Raw genomic sequence first — 12,779 nt, forward strand, 5'->3', positions numbered from 1 at the left:
ATATATTCTCCCTCATATGCGGACATTAGATCAAGGGCAAACACAACAAAGGGATTGGACTTTGATCATATGATAAAGCAAGAGCACACAAGGGAGGTGTGAGGATAGGTAAGACACCTAAAAAACTCGACAGCATTTGTTGCCCTCAACGCAGAGAAACTAAAGCAGATACCTTAAAGCAACTGAGGCCAGGAACTAGAGAAAAGGTTAGATCAAGAAGAATTAACCTAGAAGGTGACACACATGCACAGGAAATCAATGTGAGTCAACTCCCTGTATAGCTATTCTTATCTCAGCTAGGTCCTTCCTATTATTACTTATACTCTGTCTTCAACAAAATTAGAGATAAGGGCAAAATAGCTTCTGCCGGGTATCGAGGGGGTGGGGGGGGAGAGGGAGGGGTGGGGGAAGGGGGGAGAAATGACCCAAACATTGTATGCACATATGAATAAAAAACAAAAAGATCTGATGGAGAGAAAAAAAAGAGTCATCTATGCACCCCACCCTCTGTATCAAGGCTTGATCTGCCTTCTTGGATGACTATGAACACCAGCCTCTGAGTTTATAGAAATCACTTCTGCATCTATGGAAATAACCCCACTCCAGCTCTAACCCACTCCTCCTTATGCTCAACTTGTCTGTTTCTTTGGCCTGCTTTTGCTTGCTACCTCACTTACCACCATTTACCTGCTCCCATTTGTCTTCATGATCTGACTAAGAAGCTTGATTCTCCCATTCCTCCCCCAGATCCTTTTCACTTTCCTTCTTTCTGACTTCTGTCCATACCACAGAACAGAAAGGGATCACCCCAGGGTTGCTAATGGCCTTCTAAGTCCCACATTGAATGGCCTTATATCCACTTCTCTTTGGCTCAACATTGCTGTACGATTTGTCACTGTTCTCCTTAAGACATGCTTAATACAGCTTACTTGTGAAAGTTTCTAAAGCAATCTCATTTTAAAGACTCCTTTTATTCAAAAAAAAGTCCCAAGATTCAAACACGATTATAGTAAGAAATGATTTCCAAAGGCAGGCAGTATGTCCTATTCTAAAGAGATGGTTACAACATTAAAAAGGTGGAAAAGATACATAGGGAATGAGTCTTCATGTTCTTAGCACATTCCAAGTCAAATCTATTTTGTTTTTGCAGACTTCGAAAGAACCGTATTTTTTTGCATAAATTAATTTTAAAACAAATTAAAATTTTAACATATTAAGTCTACAGACTTTGAAACAAAATCCAAGAAAATAAAGTCATTAATATCAATAATAATCACTTCAATCTGAGTGACTGTTAGCTGAAAACAATTCAACTTATCATAAGGAAATATTTTATCTTGGTCCAAGAAACTCAGTAGTTAAACTCCACATGGAATCAAGTCTATTTTTTAAAGGGACTCATTACATCTCAAAACATAGAAGGTAGACTCGAAAAGGACACTGGGCTAGGAGTCAGGATCTGAACGTAACAACTGTCCATTTTTGTTTGCTATTTAATATCTTTGAACCATAGTCTAGCATCCATGTAACGGGATAAAACATGCCAGACTATAACTATTTGCAGGTAGAAATTCTTTGTATGCTTCCTGGTACACACAGCGCCTCATACATTGCCTACAATATAGTAAGTGCCTGATAAGTATTTGTTTGTTGAATAAATTTTGAAAGACCTACAGTCTACATACATAAAATCATAATTTCTAAATGGTATCACTACCGTATTTCTAAATTGACAAATCTACCAGAATCCAAACCCCTCATTGTGATTTTATCCCTCCCAGAATTCTTCTTGATGACCATTTTAAACATCTTTCCCCCTGAACAGGGTTGACAACATATAGAGCAAAAGATGAAACAAATCATTGATCCTCAGACCTGTATGTGTCACAGTCACCTAAGGAGCTGGTTTTACAAAGCCCAGATTCCTGTGTCCTGCTCTCATAGAATCTAATTTGGAAGGATTGAGTTGGAGCCCAGGAGCCTTTTTTAAAGATCAAGTTTTCCAAGTGACTCTGACACACATAGTCTTTTGTCCTGATTCAAAAACTGCTGCCCTCACCTTTCAAGATGTTTACATTTCATATTGTGAACCTCCCAGCCCACTCCCTATTAAAGGACTCGTGGATGGCCATCCATCCCTGGAGTGTCTTGTCTTTTTAACTCTCTAACCCAGATCCAAGATTTCAAATACATTTAATTATACTGCTGCATGCAGGGGAGTGAGTGGTCTCCAGAGGAGACTAGATTCTACCCCAAAATAATAATTCAGAGCTCATGGAAAGTGATCTCAGTGAGACAGTCTCAATCCCCTATGAAGTTATGAGTCAGAATACCTTTTTCAGACTTGAAAGTGATTAACAAAGCCGAACAGAGTCTTTGAAACACTGTTTTCCTCCATGACAAAGAGATGAGCATGCATCTATTTAAGTTAGGGCTGTTGTTATAGAAACTACCTATTTTAAGTGAATCATAAAGCACCACATACTCTACCGTAATGAACAGGCTCTTAGTAGAGGTCTTGTTGGTCTTTGTTCTAAATGCACATCTTGGCTGACTAACTGGTAATGTAGATGTGTTTGACTCTCACCATGGAGACTTTGAACAATGGGTCCTCTGGACCTCTCTCCTTCTCTCTAACATAGGATTCCAGGATATCCCAAATCCTTCATTTCATAGATCCTGTTTAAACATAGGAGAGACTGAGTTGATCACTCAAGTGAGTTTAACAGTATGAAAACTGCAAGCCTCTCTCATGAATTGTATCACCTCATGATCATCAGATGAGTCTTCTTTGACCCTGGCATGTAAAGGAAAGATAAAACCCCTGAGCCAGACTGTAAGTCCTGTCAAAAGCTGGCCTCCTTATGTCTTAATGACCTGGGACAAATTTTCCAATGAGACCTCCTGCCTCACCATGATGTTTCTCTTACTGCTCGCATTTCCTCCTCCTTTCTCCCCTTCCCATACAAGAAGAGTGCCACAAAAACCCGTTGAGAAAGATCCTTGGGGTTGCGCTGATTCTACACCTGACATCCATGGGAAGAAAATTGTTGAAGAGTCAGAGAGTAAGTATTTTAGGCACAACTATTCAACTCTGCTACTATAGCAAGAAAGCAGCCATAGCCCATATGAAAGCAAATGAACATGAAGCTGTCCCAACAAAACTGTATCTACTAAAACATGTGGAAGGCTACCTTTGGTCCATGGGCCATAGTTTGCCAAGCACTACTACTATAGATGATGTTGAGCAGCTCTTCAGGACTAAAGCACTCATCTCTCTAGGTACTGGAAATTGTGGAGGCTGAAGGCTCTCTGTTAGGTACCTCCATGGGGGCTGCTGTTGGCTTAAGAGAGCCACCTTGACTGAGGCATATTGTGTCTTCTCAAGGGTACCCCAAATCCACTGGCTGGTGATGGGGACTATGAAGGCCTAGTGCATTTGGCCCCATCCAGGACAACTGTAAAAGGCAATTCAGGTAGGCACTTTACCACTTGAGCCACTCCACCAGCCCTGTTTGTAAAAGGCAATTCAGATCCACCAGTCCCCATAGATACTGAGGTATTGTTTTGGTGACCAGACTACATGTCAACTTCCCAGCCTTTTGTCCTTCATTCCCCCACAGGAATTGATCTGGAGTGCAGCATGCTGCATTTATTTTTTTTTTTAATATGAAAATTCTTGGGCAGAGATTTTTCTTTTTTTTTTTTTTTTTTCATTTTTCTTTTATTATTCATATGTGCATACAAGGCTTGGTTCATTTCTCCCCCCTGCCCCCACCCCCTCCCTTACCACCCACTCCACCCCCTCCCGCTCCCCCCCTCAATACCCAGCAGAAACTATTTTGCCCTTATCTCTAATATTGTTGTAGAGAGAGTATAAGCAATAATAGGAAGGAACAAGGGGTTTTGCTGGTTGAGATAAGGATAGCTATACAGGGCATTGACTCACATTGATTTCCTGTGAGTGGGTGTTACCTTCTAGGTTAATTCTTTTTGATCTAACCTTTTCTCTAGTTCCTGGTTCCCTTTTCCTACTGGCCTCAGTTGCTTTAAGGTATCTGCTTTAGTTTCTCTGCATTAAGGGCAACAAATGCTAGCTAGTTTTTTAGGTGTCTTACCTATCCTCACCCCTCCCTTGTGTGCTCTCGCTTTTATCATGTGCTCATAGTCCAATCCCCTTGTTGTGTTTGCCCTTGATCTAATGTCCACATATGAGGGAGAACATATGATTTTTGGTCTTTTGAGCCAGGCTAACCTCACTCAGAATGATGTTCTCCAATTCCATCCATTTACCAGCGAATGATAACATTTCGTTCTTCTTCATGGCTGCATAAAATTCCATTGTGTATAGATACCACATTTTCTTAATCCATTCGTCAGTGCTGGGACATCTTGGCTGTTTCCATAACTTGGCTATTGTGAATAGTGCCGCAATAAACATGGATGTGCAGGTGCCTCTGGAGTAACAGTCTTTTGGGTATATCCCCAAGAGTGGTATTGCTGGATCAAATGGTAGATCGATGTCCATCTTTTTAAGTAGCCTCCAAATTTTTTTCCAGAGTGGTTGTACTAGTCTACATTCCCACCAACAGTGTAAAAGGGTTCCTTTTTCCCCGCATCCTCGCCAACACCTGTTGTTGGTGGTGTTGCTGATGATGGCTATTCTAACAGGGGTGAGGTGGAATCTTAGTGTGGTTTTAATTTGCATTTCCTTTATTGCTAGAGATGGTGAGCATTTTTTCATGTGTTTTCTGGCCATTTGAATTTCTTCTTTTGAGAAAGTTCTGTTTAGTTCACATGCCCATTTCTTTATTGGTTCATTAGTTTTGGGAGAATTTAGTTTTTTAAGTTCCCTGTATATTCTGGTTATCAGTCCTTTGTCTGATGTATAATTGGCAAATATTTTCTCCCACTCTGTGGGTGTTCTCTTCAGTTTAGAGACCATTTCTTTTGATGAACAGAAGCTTTTTAGTTTTATGAGGTCCCATTTATCTATGCTATCTCTTAGTTGCTGTGCTGCTGGGGTTTCATTGAGAAAGTTCTTACCTATACCTACTAACTCCAGAGTATTTCCTACTCTTTCTTGTATCAACTTAAGAGTTTGGGGTCTGATATTAAGATCCTTGATCCATTTTGAGTTAATCTTGGTATAGGGTGATATACATGGATCTAGTTTCAGTTTTTTGCAGACTGCTAACCAGTTTTCCCAGCAGTTTTTGTTGAAGAGGCTGCTATATATGACAAACCTACAGCCAGCATTATACTTAACGGAGAAAAATTAAACCCGTTCCCTCTAAAATTAGGAACCAGACAAGGATGCCCACTATCTCTACTCCTATTCAACATAGTACTGGAATTCCTAGCCAGAGCAATTAGGCAAGAAGAAGGAATAAAAGGAATACAAATAGGTAAAGAAACTGTCAAAATATCCCTATTTGCAGACGACATGATCCTATACCTTAAAGACCCAAAAAACTCTACTCAGAAGCTTCTAGACATCATCAATAGCTATAGCAAAGTAGCAGGATATAAAATCAACATAGAAAAATCATTAGCATTTCTATACACTAACAATGAGCAAACGGAAAAAGAATGTATGAAAACAATTCCATTTACAATAGCCTCAAAAAAAATCAAATACCTAGGTGTAAACCTAACAAAAGATGTGAAAGACCTCTACAAGGAAAACTATACACTTCTGAAGAAAGAGATTGAGGAAGACTATAGAAAGTGGAGAGATCTCCCATGCTCATGGATTGGTAGAATCAACATAGTAAAAATGTCGATACTCCCCAAAGTAATCTACATGTTTAATGCAATTCCCATCAAAATTCCAATGACATTCATTAAAGAGATTGAAAAATCTACTGTGAAATTTATATGGAAACACAAGAGGCCACGAATAGCCAAGGCAATACTCAGTCAAAAGAACAGTGCAGGAGGTATCACAATACCTGACTTCAAACTATATTACAAAGCAATAACAATAAAAACAGCATGGTACTGGCACAAAAACAGACATGAAGACCAGTGGAACAGAATAGAGGATCCAGATATGAAGCCACACAACTATGAGCAACTTATCTTTGACAAAGGAGCTAAAAATATACGATGGAGAAATAGCAGCCTCTTCAGCATGCTGCATTTAAATCTCTGAGTTTGACTCCCAGAGACTCTACCTGAGATACCCACTGTGCTTCTCCTTCCAACCCAGCTCCCCATTAACCCTGGCCACAATGACAGCCGCTATCTGTCACTCTGTGTGCACCACTGTGCACAACGCTGGCCAACAGAAATTCTTTTTTCTTTTGCTCATTTATTCATATGTGCATATATTGTTTGGGCCATTTCTCCCCCCTACCCCTTGCCCCCTCCCTCTTCACCCAGACCACCCTCACTTTCAGGCAGAATTTGTTCTGCCCTTATCTCTAATTATGTTGAAGAGAGAGTATAAACAATAAGAAAGACAAAGCATTTTTGCTAGTTGAGATAAGGATAGCTATACAGGGAGATTCCTAGCATTGCTTCCACGTATAAATGTATTACAACCCAAGTTGATTCATCTCTAACTGACCTTTTCTCTAGTTCCTTTAAAGTGACTTCTGTCACTTTAAAGTTTCTGTATTAGTTCCTCTGCAGTGAGGACCTCAAATACTATCATGTTTTTTGGGTTTCTTACCTATCCCCATACCTCGTGTGTGCTCTCACCTTATCATGTGATCCAAGTCCAGTCCCCTTGTTGTGTTTGCCCTTGATCTAATGTCCGCACATGAGGGAGAACATATGATTTTTGGTCTTCTGGGCCTGGCTAACCTCTCTCAGAATGACGTTCTCCAGTTCCATCCATTTACTTGCGAATGATAAGATTTCATTCTTCTTCATGGTTGAGCAGAATTCCATTGTGTATAAATACCACATTTTCTTAATCCATTCGTCAGTGCTGTGACATCTTGGTTGTTTCCATAACTTGGCTGTTGTGAATAGTGCTGCAATAAACATGGGTGTGCAGGTGCCTCTGGAGTAACTTGGATTGCATTCCTTTGGGTATATCACCAGGAATGGGATTCTGAATCATTGGCCAACAGCAATTCTAGGTGAAGTTTCTTATGGAACATATTTTCATCACTATGCACAGGCCACAGCCATTGCCATTGCCAGCCAGTAGTGTGGGTGCTACCACCATTGCCCACTCAGGCAAGCTACTCACAGGTGAATTTCAACTTGTAAAATGTGTAGACTACAAGGCCTCCCAAGATATATAGTAGCTCTAGGGTGGAGCACAGGAATCCTCATATTTAATACAATTCACAACCAACATGGGTAGTTCTAAAACGGGTGGTATATTGATTGAATTAAGAAGCTCTGCACTATGCTTTATAAGCTACTTCATCAATATTAATTCAAGAGCAAATGCCATGCTGCTTTAGACAGTTTTCCATGACTACAACAGAATACTACAAACCTGGTAATTTATAAAGAAAAGAAGTCTATGTTTTACAATTCTAGGGGCTGTGAATGCCAAGGGCATGGTAACAGCATCTAGCCAGGGCCTCGTGTTGATTCATCTCTTGGCAGAAAAGCAGAGGGATGAACGAGCATGTACAAAAGAGAAAGGCATGTGTGACACACTTGTTCTATAACCCACTCTCTAGACAAGGAAATCACTTGCATCCATGAGAATGACCTTAACCATCATGAGTGCTTCACTTTTATGCCCCAAACACTTTTTTTTTCCTTTCTTTTGTTTTATCATTTTTACATTTACTTACATGTGTATACATTGTTTGGGCCACCTCCTCCCACCTCCCACCCTCTCCCCCAGCAGAACCTGTTCTGCCCTCTTGTCCAAACACCTCTTAAAGACCCCACCTCCCAATACTGCCACTTTGGCAATTAAATTTTAACAAGAGTTTTGCAGGGCAAAAGTTTGCAATGCATTATTCAAACCATAGCTCATGCTAAAGGACTTACAGTCCAATCATCTTAAGGGAAGTTAGCCAGGTTCAGAAAGCCAAAGGCCACATGTTTTCTCTCATATGTGGAATACAGACCCAACACAAATTCAGCAATATTATGAAAAACAGGTCATACTAAGAGGAGGTCACATACAAAAGGAAGAGGATAAAAAAAGGAAGTTAAGGAGGTGAATATGGCTGATGTACTCTCTATACAAGAATGAATATAGAAATTTTAAATCTGTTGAAACCACCATAAGAAGGGGACTAAAGTAGAAAGAAGAAAAATGAGGAGATGAACCAATTCGGGTTATAATACATAGAAATGTCATAAGGAAACTCTCTGTGTAGCTATCTTAAACAAACAAAAATGCTGAGGGGGGGGGGGGCTGCCGGGTTTTTTTTTCCCTTTATAAAACTGGAGAACAGGGGGGCAGAACAGATCCTGCCTCGGGGGGTTGGTACCAGTAGGAGGGGAGAGTAGATGGGGAAAGGGTGTGGGAGGGTGAATATAGTGCAAACACTGTGTACACATGTGAGTATATGGAAAAATGATACCTGTTGAAAATATTACAGGAATGAGGGGGGGATAAAGGAGAATGGTGGAGGGGGGTGAATTCAAGTATGATATATTTGATATATTGTAAAAACTTTTGTAAATCCCACATTGTAATCCCACCCAGCATTACAATAAAAGAAAAAGAAAAGACACGATTTATAGTTCAAAACATATTGGGATATATGTACAGGATATACAGCCAACAAACTAAGAACAACGAAACCAATATATGAACAATCTGAATTATATCTAGAACTTCAAAAATGTATCTACCTGGAGGATGAGATATTCACGTACAAAATTGTGATGAGAGCAAAATAGTTGGCCTTGGGAAGAGATTGCAAACTCAAATAAAAGTGGCACACCAACCACATTCAAGTTTTAGGTTTCCTTCCCTTTCCCTATTCCTCCTGTGGGTGGTCTCCCCTTAGGGTGTGACCCATGTCCAATAACATTACTGCACTTGTTTTGGGTCTATAATACACATATGAGGGAGAACATGTGATTTTTGGCCTTCTGAGCCTGGCTAACTTCACTTAAGATGAAGTTCTCCAGTTCCATCCATTTACTTGAGAATGATAAAATTTCATTCCCTTTGTGGCTGAGTAAAATTCCATTGTGTATAAATACCACATTTTCGTGATCCATTCGTCTGTTGAGCAGCGAATAAAGTAATCTTAAATTAGCAGAGGCCACTATGGGAAGGGGACCAAGAAGTAGCGAAGAGGTCTGGTAGAAATGAACCAATGTGGGTTGCAAGACACAAGTGCGTGGAAGCAACGCTAGGAATCTGGAGAGCTATCTTTATCCCAAACTAGCAAAAATGCTATATCCTTCTTATTATGTCTTAAGTTTTTCTCTTCAAAAAATCGGAGAAGAAGAGGATGGAACAGGTTCTGCCTGTGGGGGTGGGGAAGGTGGCACACACAATGTATACACATGTAAGTAAATGTAAAAATGATAAAATAAAAAGAGAGAAAAAAAGAAGTGGTGTATGCTCTCCAAAGGAGGTTGGAGAAACATCGAGGATAGGAAACCAGTATTGGCAGATCAATTAATTTTCAAAGTAGCCTAAGATTAAATACTTATAACATAAAATCTATTGGCTCACACTTGTACATCCATGTCTATTGCAGCACTATTCACAATAGCCAAGCTTTAGAAACAGCCCAGATGCCCCACAACTGCTGAATGGGTTAAGAAAATGTGGTATATACACACAATGGAGTTTTATAGTCATAAAGAAGAATGAAATTATGTTGTTTGCAGGTAAATGAATGGAACTGGAAAACATGTTAACAAAGTAAGTCAGGCTTAAAAAGTCAAAGTTCACATGTTTTCCCTCATATATGGTTAGACCTAGAAGTTAAATGTACACATAAATACATATATGAAAGAACAAGATCCTATTACTGAGTCTGTCTGAGGGGACTACAGGAGGCCAGAGAGGAAACAAAATGTTAGAGAATGAAAAATATTGAAACAACCCATCTACATATGAATATAATGTTCTGTACTGTAGGTTGTTGAATATTAGGGAAACATGGTGATAAGAGAATGAGTAAGTAACGGGGGGGGGTTAATTTGATTAAAGGCAAAACCCACTTGGACTATCAATATACACTTAATTTAAAAAATGAAGGACAAGAGGGTAAAATATGTCTTTTCCAGGAGTAGGTACAAGTGAAAGGGGTGGGCATAAAGGAAAGGGTGAATATGTGGATTATATTTTGTATTCATACACGAAAATACAACAATGAAACCTATTGAAATTGTTCTAAGAAAGAGGGAATAGGGGAGGAGGGAGAATGGTGAAGGGAGTAAATCTAACTAAGACATGTTGTAAACACATATGTAAATATCACAATGTATTCCCCTGTACAACTATCATATGCTAATAAAAAATCTATTGGCTCAAATTTGGTTTTCTATAGGCTCAAAGCCTGTAATTCAATTAGGTCTTCAGGATTTCAGTAGTAGCTAAAGTGTTCTGGTAGTAGCAAATAGGGTAAATGTTCTATTTGTGAAAAAGAAATATTCCAGAATTCTCAGAGTATGGTCTTTGAGGTCTCAAAAAGTATGGTGAAAGAAGACTCCTGGGACCATGTTTGCAGGAAAACACCAAAGATGTCCTTTAATGAGGCAGATGGCATCAGAAACAGAGCTTTAAAAGGAAAAGCATAGTTCAAACCATGTTCAGAGTCCTGAGATGAGAGTTCAAGGAAGGGTGGAAGGAAATAGTGGCTGGACACTGCACTTTGCATCAACTCTGGGGAGGTCCAGGGTATAACCCAAAGCAGGAAAGGAGGCTGTCTGAACAGAGCCAACTCCAGGAGAGGTAGGATGGGGACTCAGCTCCACAGGTCCCAGAACTTGGGCAGGTTAGAAGTCACTATGGGAGTTGGGGTCAAAGTCAAGTTATCTGACACCAGTATGGAGGATGCACCCACATTTGAGACAGCAGAAGCCAGGATCCTATATCCCCCCCAGGAGATATTAAAGTTCCAAACAGGCCATGAGCCTATAACTGTTTTTTTATTTGTTTGTTTGTTTGTTTTGTGGGAATGGGGTTTGTGAGTGCTTTGCACTTATAAAATAGGGACTCACAAAGCAGGTAATCCACTGCTTGAACCACACCTCTAGTCTATTTTGCTCTAGTTATTTTGGAGATGGGGGTCTCGTGAACTATTTGCCCTGCTGGCCTTGAAATGCCATCTTCCTGATCTCAGCCTCCCAAGTAGCTAGGATTACAGGTATAAGCTACCAGCACCTGCCTGTGACTATAACCCTTATGTTTGTTTTAGTTGGCAAGCCAGTTGCAATTTTATTCTAGAAAACAAAACTAAGAATTTATTGAAATATTGAAGGAAATAAAATTTTAAAATTAAGCAACTTCTTTCTAATGGTGAATATAGTCTTAATTAAGCCAAGAAAGGAAGGAGACCACCAGCAGACCATGTAATAGGCTCCAAGTCAATGGCCCACCCTAGTTCGCTTGTTCTGTAAATGGGATGTTGGAGGAGATCATGTCTCTGGCTATTTTCAGCATGAACAGTAGTTATCTAGATCTGAGTAGTAAGGGCTAGTTGGCTTGCAAGTAACGGAAAACATTAACCCTAACTGGCTTAAACAAGAAGAGAATCTATTGTCCTATGTAACTGAAAACTCTATGGAGGGATTCAGATATAAGTTTTCAGGGTTCCAAGGACATTCCCAGAAGCCTTTCTTCCTGTTGATTTCTTGGCTCTGCCTTCTAGGTATTGACCCCAGTCTTAACATCCATGTAACAGCAACATAGCCACAACAGGGCAAAGATCTACATTTTCTTTAATTAAGCCCAATGGGATGAACACTACTATTCATCCCCATGAGAGCCCAAAGACATTTCACTGGTTTGATAATGAACTTATGTTCTAATCAGAACTTATCTTGGTGACCAGAAGGTATGCAATGAATTGATTGACTTGGGTAATGTTCCACTCTAGAGAAAAGAAGTTACCAATAGAGTCCCCGGTATTGGTACTAAAAGTGAGATGGGCAGACAGATGCCAAAACAAATGCAAATAAGTCTGAATTTGTGAATTTATTACATCTAATATGTTATAGACAAACTGCTTTTAAAAAACACATTCTTGCTAATGGGCTCATATAAGGAATTATTCCTAAAGATGCAATCAAGGAAGCATTATAATAATCTTCTTTTTATATGTGTTTGGGTCATTTCCAAAGCTTTTAATATATTCAACAGACTCCATCTTTCTGGGTTTTTTTAAAGCCTCTCTGTAGTAGATATTAAATGTAAGAACTAATCAAAACCAAACAAAAGAAATGGCCCTAGCTTCTGCTTTGGGTGCTTTTAGAAGAAAGACGCTTTCTCCCAATTGGGACTGTTGCCTGTGATCTTTTTCACTCTGGGAATGGATTTGTAGACCTCAAGAACACTGGCTGATAAGCATTAACCTAATCTCCCTCATTAGGCATCGAATGAGAAGATTCAAAGGCACATGCAATCTGGGGAGAAAACCAGACAGAAATTTATCCAATTATATTTCAGAGTTCAGCCAATAGGATAAAATTTAAGAGAGATTTTAAAATTAGCAGCTAGAATTCTCTGCTTGCATTCTTCATACTTCCCAAGTCTGTGGAGAAACTGCTCACTATGGAACTAAGAATCAAGGTTCCCAGGGCCTCTTTGCAAGTCTGAAAATAAAGCCACTGGAAAAGCAGAAAAATGCCATCACCTTCTGCCAACAATCATATCTCTC

At 39.6% G+C, this 12,779-nt stretch overlaps 1 protein-coding gene across 2 annotated transcripts in view; it reads right to left on the minus strand.

Moving 5' to 3' along the window:
- Positions 1-12,779, minus strand: part of Cpne4 (copine 4) — a 661,593-nt gene that overhangs the window by 613,890 nt on the left and 34,924 nt on the right. The window lies entirely within an intron of this gene.

The sequence above is a fragment of the Castor canadensis genome, chromosome 17 (assembly GCF_047511655.1).
Source record: "Castor canadensis chromosome 17, mCasCan1.hap1v2, whole genome shotgun sequence".
Lineage (NCBI taxonomy): Eukaryota > Metazoa > Chordata > Mammalia > Rodentia > Castoridae > Castor > Castor canadensis.